Source organism: Mycteria americana, chromosome 2, assembly GCF_035582795.1.
Source record: "Mycteria americana isolate JAX WOST 10 ecotype Jacksonville Zoo and Gardens chromosome 2, USCA_MyAme_1.0, whole genome shotgun sequence".
Lineage (NCBI taxonomy): Eukaryota > Metazoa > Chordata > Aves > Ciconiiformes > Ciconiidae > Mycteria > Mycteria americana.
The window spans coordinates 53,384,197-53,398,195 of NC_134366.1; positions in this window are offsets into that span (position 1 = coordinate 53,384,197).

Consider the following 13,999-nt stretch of genomic DNA (forward strand, 5'->3'; position numbering starts at 1 on the left):
AAAGAAATCGAAGTCCGTGGGTGGGATTTTGCAGTTCTTATTCAGGCAAAAGTGCTTGTGTGAATCAACAGATATAAATGCGGAGAGGAATGAGTGGCTGATGGGGACTAACCTATCTGGCATTTCATGTAACCTCCGGACTCTCTATCGTTGTTGTTTAGGGGTGTTTCACTTCAGCACAGAGAAACCAAGGACCGACTCACCTCAGTTCTGGTGCAGAAAGTGGAAAACTGCTTTTTGGCTTGGAAGGGACTCTGACCTAAACACTGGCACAACAGTCTTTGCTACATCTGTTTGCAAGCCATGGGTGTGTTTGTCAAACCAGTCACCAGGCAGAAAACGAAACTTTTCTTTTTTTTTTAACTCAGCTGTAAAAATGAAACTTGGCAGCTTGTAAGTCTTTTGCTGGTGTGCAGCCGGGAGTTTCCTTCTCGTGCAGAGCAAAATCCTTCCAAAAGCTGCATCCCTGCCACGCACACACGTTGCCAGTGAATTACTGAGTCTGCAAATTATTGCGTTTCCTGATTCTAAACAAGTGGAAAAGGAACAGAAACTGGAAAGGGTGGACCCACTTGGGGGGGTAGTACCGCACGTCTGACTGCACAGGCACTCAGACTGGTAAGCAGTTAGGCGTACTGGCTGATACCGGGTGCTTCGGTGCAGGAGAAGGAGCACTGGGAAGAGGTGCTCATGAAGTCCAGCAAGACAGCATAAAATGATGTATAAAGCCCTTTCTACCTAGCTCCTACACCCCTTCTGTCGCAACTGTAGAGTAGAGGCATTGGTGTGGGTACATTTCCAAGGGAAAACATTTCTTTTGGATGGGAGAGTGAGTAACAGATCCCTCCGCTTCCTTGCCACTCCACACATGAACCTGCGCATCACAGCTACTGATGGATGTGCATCCGTTGCACGGAAGGGATGGGCCTTGGCACAAGGCTGATGCTAGAAATGGTGCTTTTTAGCTCTGCTCCTTTTTCAGTGATGGGAAAACCTCCCTTTGAGAGGAAGAACACCCTTCGTAACATATCCAGGAAAGACAGTTGCAGTGCGTGTCGCAAGCCCTCAGCCGTGCTGAGCTTGAGGGAGCTACTCCACCAACAGCTCTTGCTTTCCTGAGCAGCCAGCATCTCCCAGCTCCTGAGAGCGCAGCGCCAAGCCCAGGTCACATACTACTATGCCTTACCAGAGACCTGCGTCTGGTGGGATGCAGACTCAGCTCCCAACTGAAGGCATGGCATCCCCATGGAGCTGCCCGATGCAGCTCAGTTGCCCCCCAGCCTGCCCAGCTCCCTCACTGGGGGTGGTGGGACAGACCCTGGATGGGGAAGCCCCTGCCTGGCTGGTTGCCTGGAGATCCCCCTGGCTCCCCACCCCGTGGGGAGCAGCTGGCCCTTGCTGCTCCATGACACCATACATGGAAAAACATGTTTTTCCTGGTATAACTGCCCTGCACGGGAGAGTTAGTCAACAAAAATACCCCGGCCATAAATGATGTCTCCAGCTATTACAGCTACAAGGGCAAAAGTTTGTGGCGTAGGTGTGGTTTCGTGGAGGTATCCAAGCTGCAGCTTCTATCAAGGTGATTATTTCAGGATGTTTGCTTGACTTCAAAAGCGTATCTCCAAACTGACGTAGTAATACTGGTGATGAACTTGTGTTTACTCTAGTTTATTTCTGAGGTCAAGAAACTTATCTCGGAGAAACCAGGTACTTCAGTATAGCTTTAAAAGAACTTTTAATGGACTCTTAAGCACGTAATAAATAAAGGATAACACAACACAACTAACAGCAGATACATGCCTATTTTATTATTTTGCTTCTAGTTGCTCTAATGCTGAAAAATCGCTTCACATCTCTCCTGTTTAATGCATCTTGCCTATTATCCTTTCCTGTTACTTTTCCTTAAAGCCTGACTGCTTAATCTTGCCTGTGTCAGCATCATATAGGCTAGTATACTTGTAAACCATCTGAATGTCTACTAAGGCATTTTATAGCCCTCCAAGAAGGGGTCTGTATCATTGTATAAGCAGTTGTCAGTGATCCACACACAATCATTGGTGCTCTTGCAAGACACGGGGTTTTGTTCCTCCTGTGTTTGCCACCAGCACAGTCCACAGCCATTTTCCGGTGTTATTATTTATAGACTTAAAACAATTGTGGCACAGTATGTCCTGAGCTGGGACTGGAGTCCTGTGACAGCAAGCACTGTGAACCTTGTTAGGAAAGCAATATAATCTTTTACACCACAAGGCCTGTTGTGCATGGAAAGACTGCTGTAGGGATGTCTCTTAGCTAGACTTTACCCTGGCTATCGATAGCAGCATTAAAGCTGCAGCAGCATAACACTCATTTCGTACTGCAGAAATAGTTACCTTCCATTACTATCTCCTTTTATGGCTGCTAAACAATTTGGAATAACCCAGCCAGTTCAAGACTGTTTACATGAAGGGTAGTCACTCCTGTGACAGCTGTTCAATAGTCTTATGAGAGGCAGAAACTGAGCCAAGCCACTGATGAAGAATGGGTAGGGAGAGCAACGGGTGGGACCAGGGTAAAGAAGCGTGCTCCTTCTGCACTTCTCATCTCAATCTGTTTGTTTTGGAGGCAAAACAGCTGAGCAAGGGGGAGTGGGGGCAAAGGAGGAAAGAGAGAAAGGTGGAGAAGAGAGAAGAAGATGAAGGTTTTGGGAAAGGCACTCCCTGAGCCTCACTGGTACAGGCTGGGACCGGTGAGTCTCCCCAGCAGCAGTGCCTGAAGGAATCTGGAGAAAGGGCAACCAACAGCTGGCAGCAACAGAACAAACAAAAACATGGGGCTTGTCGTCAGAGATGAGTCATCCTGGGAGAAACCAATAATAATAATAATAATAATAATAATAATAATAATAATAATAATACAAAGATACATGCTTTTGTACTCTTTTGTTTTTAAGTAAATCCATAAATTTGCCCCAGTTCTACCTCAGGTAATTGCAAGCCAATAACTTCAGATCCACATCCCTGTGCTTCCATACCATCTAATGAGGTGCAGCCGCCTACGGATGGTGTGATATGGGAATGACAAAACCCCCAGGATAGCTAAGATTGCATGAAGCCAATCACAAAAATAACAGTAGCAAAGGGCCTCCGTCTGCTTTGGAGTATGAAGGTGAAGCCTGAATCAGCAAAGAACATGTCCATTTATGACACCAAGGACTGGACTGGATTTTAGCAATAGAGAGTGGCATTGAGCCTTATTTCATAAGAAACAGAGGTGACAGGTTTGGTGACAGAGGGGAAGAGGAATGCTCCTAGGAAGAGATGCCCAAAGGCCAGGAGATGTTTGTGCATCAGGAAACCAGTCAAGAATCTGTGCAGGCTAACCAGGACACCTAACTCAAATATGTTCCCACACAGGTCTCTACACCAGCACACTCCTAGCTGCACACCAAAAGAGATTGTCAGGAATTTCTGTGTTTGTTTTTGTAATGAGAACATGCCATGTTTTAAGCAGGAGGTATTTGTTTTTACTGCCAACAGCGGGCACTGCCATAATAGGTGCAGAGGAGCAAACAGCTTTTCCAAATTCCTCTTCTCCCCTTATGCGATTCAACCTCCTAAAACCAGCTCATGACACTGACTACTAAAAAGGACACCTTTGTCCACCTATCCTCCAGGACCTTCCAACTGAGGCAGTGTGATCCCCTCCATCCTAGGGGTACAGGGCTGGCACAGCCACTCCTGTAGAAAACTGAGCATCCAGCCACCGCATCCCTGTGTCTGTTCCATCTGTGCAGGACGCTTCCTCCAGCTGCAGGACTGCTTGTTTGGTCTGTATTTAGACCTTTGCCTGGTTGTGGAGTTGCTGGCAGGATTTCTCTTCCTGAATCACTTACCCCTTACCAAGCACCTTACCCAACCCTCTCACTCACATACATCCCCTCCACTAAATGTCTGCTAGGTTAAGTTAAAAAAGGAACCGATGAAAACCAGATTGCCTTTGTGTCCATTTCAGTTTGTCAAGTAAAGAGCCTTATCCTACAAAAAGGCACATCTTGTTCACACATCTACTGTCATACTACTAGAGGAAGACACTATAGCTGTGATATACTCTGATTTTCTTCAAAAGTGGCGGGGATCTCTTTAATTAATGTCTGAATACTACTTATTCAAACATCTCACCAAGTTTTCCACAGCACTTTTAACTCTCACAGGTTTACAAACCTATTTCACCGTAGCACAAGCAGGCAACAAATTCTGAGTTGCATACTGCAGATACTATTATCTAAAAGCCTCAGAAGTCTCCACAGAATATGATGCAAATTTTATGCAATTCTGCGGGTCACTGTGCTCTTCTGGTTACGTGGCTCCTCTGAACAACAGCCACGTATTGCAGCACGGGGTGTCCCCCTGATTGGGCACGTAGCTATTTGCTTTAGACTTTTTTGTCATTGGGAGCAAGGTCTCTCCGCAGAAGTGAAACTCAAAAGTGAAAGTTTGGCAGAGCTTCCACAGCCCATTTGCCCTCCACTAACATCAAAGCCTCTTTTTACCTCTTGTGATTTCCCCCTCCTTCCTCTCTCTTCCCCCCTCCCAATTACAGCACAGTAAGAGGGTAAACCACACAAAATCCAGGTCATTTTTATTCAATTACTGATTGCAGTGTAGTCGCCGCTGAAGGAATGAAGGAAATTGCGTCCAAAACCTTGCATGTGTTCTCAGCTGACTGACGTCCACGGTCCTTTTGCTACTCTTGATATCCATTGAAGAGAAATTAAATACCCTGAGAACACCAGTGGTAAAAATTCCCCAGAGCCTGCCCAGTAACTGAATAGTTACATATTTACAAAAAATTCTAAATTTCTAAATTCTTCTTCTTCTAAATGTCTAAATTTGACTTCTGAATTTTAGAGCATGCAGGTCACTGACTGGAGGTGGGAGACTATGGTTTACCCACTGTTGCACTTCTTTATGGAAATTAAGCATCTTGATTTTTTTTCATCTATGTTACCTTAGAAAGTTCAGGAATGTAGATGTCATTAGAGAGCTCTTGGCCCGAGATTCAGATGTCCCTCAAGAGCTAGTTCATTTACTAAAGGAAAGGCTAAGGTATTGAAACATCACCATATGTATCTTGTCCATTCTTGTAAGGTATTTAAGTTAGAGAGCAAAATGAAAATGGGACTTTTTCATTCTCTAGTAATCACAATAAAAATTTGGTTAAAACACTCCCAGTATTTACTGCCAAAGAAAATATTGGAAAATAATTATTTTTCCCTGCAGTCCAATCATGCAATAATCACAGAACCATAGAAGAGCCCAGGTTGGAAGGGGCCTCCAAAGATCATCTGGTCCAGCCTTTGGTGGGAAAGGGAGCCTAGATGACATTATCTAGCACCGTGTTCAGTCGCATCTTGGAAACCTCCAGCCATGGGGGCTCTACCACGTCCCTGGGGAGGTTTTTCCAGTGATTGATTGTTCTCACTGTAAAAAATTTCTTTCTTATATTCCAAGATGAGGACACCTGTATATAATTTAAAATATGTTTATTCTTCAATTTATTTCCATTAATATATTCTATATAGTTAATATATATTCTATATAGTTAATATATTATAATTAATAATATATAGTAATAATATATTAGTAATAATATATATAGTAATAATATATTAGTAATAATATATATAGTAATAATATATTAGTAATAATATGTTCTATATAGTTAATATAGTAATTTTAAGTTCATCTTAAGCTTCCCCTAACTGAGACTATGCCAAAAGAACTGATCTTTCAGAAAATACTAAGTCCCAGAGGAAAAAAAACAGTGACAGACTGCATACAATGTTATGCAGTACAATTACACCATTGTACAGAAGTTACCATCCAGAGCTCAGAAAATGTTTTATAAAGATAAGTCTTATATTCTGCATAATACACAATCATGCAGAAAATAAGTTACAAAAATGAAGGAAAAAACTAGGGCTTTTGTTTCATACTTCCTGACTGGCCCAGAAGATTTTTTGTTTCAAAGGAAAAGATAAGTAGACTATCAGAAAAACTAGCATCAACGTTGTCAGGGTTTAACCCCAGCCGGCAGCTAAGCCCCACACAGCCACTCACTCACTCCCCCCTGGTGGGATGGGGGAGAGAATCAGAAGGGTAAAAGTGAGAAAACTCGTGGGTTGAGATAAAGACAGTTTAATAGGTAAAGCAAAAGCTGCACATGCAAGCAAAGCAAAGCAAGGAATTCATTCAACTACTTCCCATGGGCAGGCAGGTGTTCAGCCATCTCCAGGACAGCAGGGCTCCATCACGTGTAACGGTGACTTGGGGAGACAAACACCATCACTCTGAACATCCCCCCCTTCCTTCTTCTTCCCCAGCTTTATATGCTGAGCATGATGTCATATGGTATGACATATCCCTTTGGTCAGTTGGGGTCAGCTGTCCCGGCTGTGTCCCTCCCAACTTCTCGTGCATCCCCAGCCTACTCGCTGGTGGGGTGGGGTGAGGAGCAGAAAAGGCCTTGACTCTGTGCAAGCACTGCTCAGCAATAGCTAAAACATCCCTGTGTTATCAACACTGTCTTCAGCACACATCCAAAACATAGCCCCATACTAGCTACTATGAAGGAAATTAACTCTGCCCCAGCCAAAACCAGCACAATCGTGAACAGTAGCTTGGAAAAATCTAAACACTGTGGAACGATGCAGTTACTGTAATGGGTAAAAAAAATAGTTGACACAAATTTGGTTTCATAAATTCCATCTTTATACTATTTTAGGAACATGGAAAATACTGCCTCTGTACTAATGTGTGATTAATTTACATAAGTGTTCTGCTTGTGACAGTTTTTAATGTCAGATGAAAAGAAGAGATAACAAGTAATGTTCTGGTATGTTTGCAAAGGACAATTACAGAATGCCTTGCCGACAGCAGTGCCCTCCCTGAGAATCAGGACTTGCTCTGCAGCCAAGTAAATACCATTTTTGCCATTACAATTGAAAGGCTGAAGGATTTGCACCGGCTTGACAGTGCAGGGTCTCAGCACTTGTCTGGGTTATGTTGGCCTAAGCTGATTTTGCCTTATTTTAGCAGTAATAGCAATTATCTAGTGGTCAGGTTGGGTTTAGGTTAGCTTTAGTTTATTGTGACAACATGTAGTTATTTTTTTCTTGATTGCATTATATGTTATCCTAGTACAAAATGGGAGGTCCAAGAATCAAAAATGGGATGGTACCAGAGGTCCCAGGCTATGAACACAAACCACAGTGGTCATTACAAGAGGATAATCTTGTTAAACCAGTTCAGATATAAAAGAAAGAATAGATAACTGAACAATTGAGAACCAGTGAAGAGCAAGTTCACATACACAGATTGCATTAAGAGAATATATAAGAATAAAAGCAGGCAGTCCCTGAGACCAAGGAGGAAAGGACCTGCACCCCAGCATCATCCGCCTCCCAAGGAAGAACCTGGGACGCTGGTCTGTCCGTGACACCCTCTGCAGCCTCCCTGCCTGAGGCAGGCTGGGCTGTCCCCGTGGGCACCCAGAGGGACGCTGGAAGAGGGAGCATGACACCAGAGAGAGAGGGTAGGTACTAGGAAGGTTTTTCTGTGTAACTATTTTAACTGTACTACTGAGACTTCCCTGTATTAATCTGGACTACGAAGGGTAGTAGTATTGCAACTAGGCTAACTAATGCTTTGTTGGATATTGGTTAGAATGTCAAATTAGGCAAACAATAAATGCTTAACTCCACATATACGGTGTGTCCCATTTTACCTGTAAGACTTGGAGTGTAGCAAGTCTCCAGCTTGTACAGCAGAGTAAATTAATTTTTTTCTAGGAAATGCAACTATGGATGTTTTAAGGTCCATATAAATAAATGCCCATATTCTAGGTAGAGAAGTGATATTATGGTTAACATACTGACAAAAACAATGAACTCTGATTCCAAATTCCAATATCAGGCATGTCCTATAGGGCCTTGCACAAATCATCCTGCTCATCTGGGTGCTCTGGGGTCCTATAAAGTGGACTTAATAATAATTCCTTCCCTAACAGGACTGCACACACAGGGTATGATGAGGGGATATAAATACATAGCATAAGGACTTCAAAGTTATTTTTCTCATCATGAGCTTCCAAAACCTGCTTTCCTTCAGAACTCATAAAAATGCACTACAAACTAAGGTGAAAAACCTTAACTGGGGCAATATTTTCTAGCAAAAACTCGTCTTGCAATATGTAAATGCCTGAGGCTATGTATAAAAGCATGAAACACGTAGTCTTGAGCAACCCTTCTACTTGAAGAAGCACATTTTCACCTAGCCCTGAACCATGACATAACAACTCAGAATATAATTACTGCAGCTTAACACATGATCCTGTGTCAGGTGAGCAACAGTAACTATCTTGAATTCATATATGTGATAATTTGATTTCGCTGGAGCATGAGTCTGATGCTTTTTTCTGTCTTGGGGTGGGGTTTTTTGTGTGGGTTGTTTTGGTTTTGGGTTTTTTTTTTAGGTAGGCACTGCATTAACCTGGAGCAGCTCCTTTTCTGTAAATAGGTTTAGTAATATACCAGTCCTGGCAGTGCTATTGCTTTTGGTATTGATATATAGCCAACCATTGTAGCACAAATTTTGTGTTAATATTTTATTCTGTATGCTAAAGTTGCATGAAATTTCACTGCAAGATGAGTACATGGTAAGGGTTAAATGAACTACCTGGACACTCTGGGTGCTTGTCAAGACAAGCAGAAAAGAAGCAGAGATTTGTGAATCAAGGTTATTTGGTTTGCATTCTTTCAGTTATCTCTTTGTAGCCAACTGGAGACAGTTTTAAGAAACTGTCATAAACTTTGCTGCTGTTTGGCAGTAAAAACTGTAAGAAAGGTGAAAGATACCATTTTCCATTAACATGCACATCAAGGAAAATTATTTAAGGACAAATGAGAAGACATTTCCACACACTGGAATATCACCTATGAAAAAAGCTGTTTCTTGCAAGGAATTTTATAAAAGTACTAGCGTGGAAAAAAACCTGTTACTTACTGGAATGCCGCTCAACTTGCTTCTCTTTAAAAACAAAAAAAATAATCAGGCTTTTTTGCTCAAACAATCCTCATCTTTTAACCTCCTATTCCGCTTGAGCTGCAGTCTAAATCCCTAATAATTCTAACCTTTTAAATTGATTTCATCACTCTTCAGTCCCTTCTCCAGTGTAGCAGGTCTCCGCCTTTTTGTAGCCTTGCGTCATGTTACAGGGTGTAGTCTTGGGTTCTTGTTTTGTAAAGAAGATAGTGTTGTGCCAACCAGGATTTACTTGTGTCCCCTGTGCTACAATCCCATGCTCCAATTCTTTCTTAAACCTTATTTACTATTTCTTAATACTCTCTTTTAATTGCTCAAGCCAAATAAAGCAATGTTGACTCTGAATGGGTCACTAACAAATTAAAAGTAAGTTAAAAACTGTTTTCTGGGCTTTTTAATATATTTGAGTTGGAATAGTAAGTACATGCTGCAGATAATAAGTGGGTAGGACTTGAAAATGGCAGATTAAGATTATCAGAACCAAAACTAGATGGGTCTTTGCATTTAAAAAAAATAGATTTTATAATAAAAATCAAAGAATTCAAAATCCATATTGTTTACTGGCACATGGGTCACCTCTTCTCAGCAATGAGAAAGATGTTATTAAGACTGCAGTTCTTCCACTGCATTACTTTTTTTCTTTTTAATTAAATGGTTCTCTATGTCTCCAAGAGAAAAACTTACTGTATTTCTCTAGTGACTGTGGGGCTGTTTCAGTTTCATGTGTTTCTAAGAAACTAAGTCTTGCCTTCTGAAATTTCTTAGCATTGATTGCTAAATATATCAGCTTTCCTCTTTGGGATCTTAAAAAGCATTAAGATTCCAACAGGCTTTTATCATTCATTCATCACCACTTCTGTTGCCGTGACACCACTTCTGAGCCCTGGCATCAAAATACACTGGTTATATCTTCCTAAATTATTCAAAATGAAATCTAGATCATTTGGTTTTGATTTGCTTTAATAAAAACAAATTCATATATTCTTTATCTTCTTAGTAAAAAAAAAAAAATCTAAAACCCAAAGAAGTATTTTACCATGACACATATGTCTCTTCCAGGCTTCTTTGATGAATTATTTTTAGTGATTAAATATTGCTAAAAATAAAATCGTCCCCCAGGGCTCTGTGTTGGGGCCAGCCCTGTTTCCTATCTTTATCCATGATCTGGATGAAGGGATCGAGTGCACGCTCAGTAAGTTTGCAGACAACACCAAGTTGTGCAGGAGCGTTGATCTGCTGGAGGGTAGGCAGGCTCTGCAGAGGGACCTGGACAGGCTGGATCGACGGGCTGGGGCCAATTGTATGAGGTTCAACAAGGCCAAGTGCAAGCTCCTGTGCTTGGGCCACAGCAACCCCATGCAATGCTACAGGCTTGGGGAAGAGTGGCTGGAAAGCTGCCTGGCAGAAAAGGACCCGGGGGTGCTGGCTGACAGCCGCCTGCATACGAGCCAGCAGTGTGCCCGGGTGGCCAAGGCAGCCAACGGCGTCCTGGCTTGTATCAGACATAGTGTGGCCAGCAGGACTAGGGAAGTGATCGTGCCCCTGTACTCGGCACTGGTGAGGCCGCACCTCGAATGCTGTGTTCAGTGTTGGGCCCCTCGCTACAAGAGAGATATTGAGGTGCTAGAGCGTGTCCAGAGAAGGGCAAGGAAGCTGGTGAAGGGTCTGGAGCAGAAGTCTTCTGAGAGGAGCGGCTGAGGGAACTGGGGTCGTTTAGCCTGCAGAAAAGGAGGCTGAGGGGAGACCTTATCGCTCTCTACAACTACCTGAAAGGAGGCTGTGGAGAGGTGGGCGTTGGTCTCTTCTGCCAGGTAACAAGCGATAGGACGAGAGGGAATGGCCTCAAGTTGCGCCAGGGGAGGTTTAGACTGGATATGAGGAAATCTTACTTCGCTGAAAGGGTTATGAAGCATTGGAAGAGGCTGCCCAGGGAAGTGGTTGAGTCGCCATGCCTGGAAGTCTTTCAAAGACGTTTGGATGAGGTGCTTAGGGACATGGTGTAGTGGTGGTCTTGGTAGTGTTAGGTTTAGGGTTGGACTTGACAATCTTAAAGGTCTTTTCCAATCTGTGTGATTCTGTGATTAAGTTGTGACTGATGTTTCTCTTCTTTAATGGATTGTGACACAAACCAACAGTTTAAACTTGAATGTGTCAGAGCAAAGCTTGTAGGCTATGAACAGGCAGGGCTGACCTCCAGTTACAGCCGTTGTGATGCAAATATGGAAAAGTCTTTTGATGGCTACATGCAGCCAAACAGAAAAATAGCTTTATTCACATCAGCTTCAGCATGGAAATTGGGAGTTTGGCACAGACCACACAAGATTTTAAAGCTTCATGCAAGCAACATCCAGTAAAATGAACTGCATCTGTATGATACAAACTGTACCACAGGCATAAATAATAAAAGGTGGACGTTTTCCTCCCAGCGGGTCTAGGGCAGATACTGACAGGGCAAGTAGCTGTCAGCAGAACCATAGACGAGGAAGAGTTTGAGTAAATGTGTTCTGTCCCAGACTGTGCATCGAGATCCAGCAGATATCTTCTGCTTTCCCACTCCCAATACCAGCTGTGCTGGTTAAGACTTGTGGCACACTGCCCAAGGCCACCGAAACCAGATTCCTCCCCTAGGTTCAGATCCTGGAGCAGAGCCAGATTCATCTGCTCTGAAGCTCAATGCTCCCCATGCTCCTGATGCTCCCCAGGTCCGTGCACAGTCAAGGCTGGTGCACAATCACTTGCCCTCTCTTTGTGCCTATTAACCCTTTGTCACCTGCCCCACTCATGCTGACAGAGGGGGCTTGTACCAAGATGCCAAACTTTTTCTGGAGAGTCAAAGCAAAAGCGCACCGAGGCCCACGTAGTTGTCACCGCAACCAGAATCCACGGCCAGGGAGGTGGCAGGGCAGGACTGCTGGCCTCCGACCAGGTAGTTTTGCCAAGGACAACAAGTGGGGAACCTGAAGTCAGCCTCAAAAGTGGCTTTTGTGGAGATCTTTCATGCCTGGGGGCACTGCAGGCACCTGTCCATACGGACAGGAATTAGACAGAGTGACACTTTATAGCAACCATCCTGGACAGTGCTGAGGACAAAAATGTCCTCGCAAGGCAAAGCACCTTATAGCGAGATACCGCCAATCCATGTTTCACACGCTTAATCCTTAACACTCACAAAAAAATGGTTTTGCTTCACGCTTCACACGTTCCTTGCGGGCTATGTATCTTCTTCATGCCCTTGGCCAGGGCACAGCCGCGGGCATGGCCATGAGCCTCTTGTTTAAAGTGAAGGTATACTTCTCAGCATGTTCTTTTTTTTTCCTTCTGCAAAGTGAAAACTGCTTTATTGATTGCTGTCAACATTTTGCAATTAATGTATGATCCCAAACATGAAGACAGGCATTTATGAAGAGGATGAGAAGTCACTGAAATTACATTACATTAGACGAAGAGGTGCTAATAGTAGAGCATCTTCAACTGGAATGATTTCCGTTTCTTGGCATTGCAGCTACAAGCAACTCATAAATGACATGAATATACTGTGGCATTTTACACAGTGACGCACCCACGACACCACCCTGACAAGGCACTGCAGCGACACTGCCCTCCTGGAGAAGCTTTTGCTTCTCTGAAGCTCCATTTGCAGCTTGCCTGAGAGAACTGGTGCTTTCTGTGCTTAGGGAAATGCCGTGAAGAGCTGTTTTGCCCCAGGAGGTGCTGCTGGTCTGTTACGATCCCAGTGCCATCTCTCGTTGGAGATGGCACTATAAACAAAGAGAGAATAGTACAGATAATCTTACGTCCCTTTTTGGTGCTGGGAACCTTGAGTTGTGCAGCACTGAACGGGCCTCCAGTGCGTGTGCAGCGCGCCATGCAGACCCCATCCGTAGAAAGGGTTACCTCATTTTGGTCATTCAAGCTACTGTAAGATTTTCTTGCATGAAAACAACTCCATAATTTCTGCTGTCAAACAGAAATGATGTTCACATGAGAACTTCTTGCTGCATTTCTAGATAAGGGCAAGGCCACACAGGTGGTGTAATTGCTGGTGTGGAGGGGGAGCTGCCTGCAGGCTCCTCTGTTACAGCAAGCTGAGGTTGTCCTGCAGACAAAGGGTTTGTGCAGCACAACACAGGCCCAAAGGCCACGCTGGGTGTGCAGCACTTTAACTCTTATGCGGTCCACTAACTCCTTGGCGTGCAATGATCTCCTGGGCAGGATCACTGCAAGAGCCAACAGGTTTCATTGCATCATGGCTATGGTCCCTTCCCCAGCTGCCATCAAGGGAAGAGGCCTCCCGCCTCTTGGACACTGGCCATACTCCCACCACGAGACCCAGCACAGCACGCGGGCTGTGTGCGCAGGCGAAGAAAGCCAGAGCTCTGTGGAACAAGTGTCTCCACCCAGGGAGACCCCAAAGCTCGGGGCTTGCTGCCAAGTTTTAGCCACGCCACGAACAATTATCTGCTTTATATTTTTGAGCAATTCCTGAGCTTCTAGCGTAACAAAGCGTACTGTGATTGTATAGACATCTATCGCTGTGCATACAGCGATCAGACGTATCCTGCAAAGCGTACTGTGATCGGAGACATTTAGTGGAACACATACTGTGGTCAGCCACGTAGCACGGCACATACTGCTGTCGCAGACACACAGCACAGCCTGAACTGGACCATAAACATGCGCCACAGCGCTCACTGCAGTCACATCCATCACAGTACGCACCGTGGCCACAGACACGTAGACAAATGCGCGCTGCGGGCGCAGCCCTGTCGCCTAACCTGTACCGCGACCACACCGGCCGCACGTTGCGGTCACAGCCGGCCCTCACGAGGCACGCCGCCATGACGTACTGCGATGCCTACGTTGGAGACGCACGGCGTCACGCGTGCCGCAAGCCCGCGCGTAGCGCAACCTCC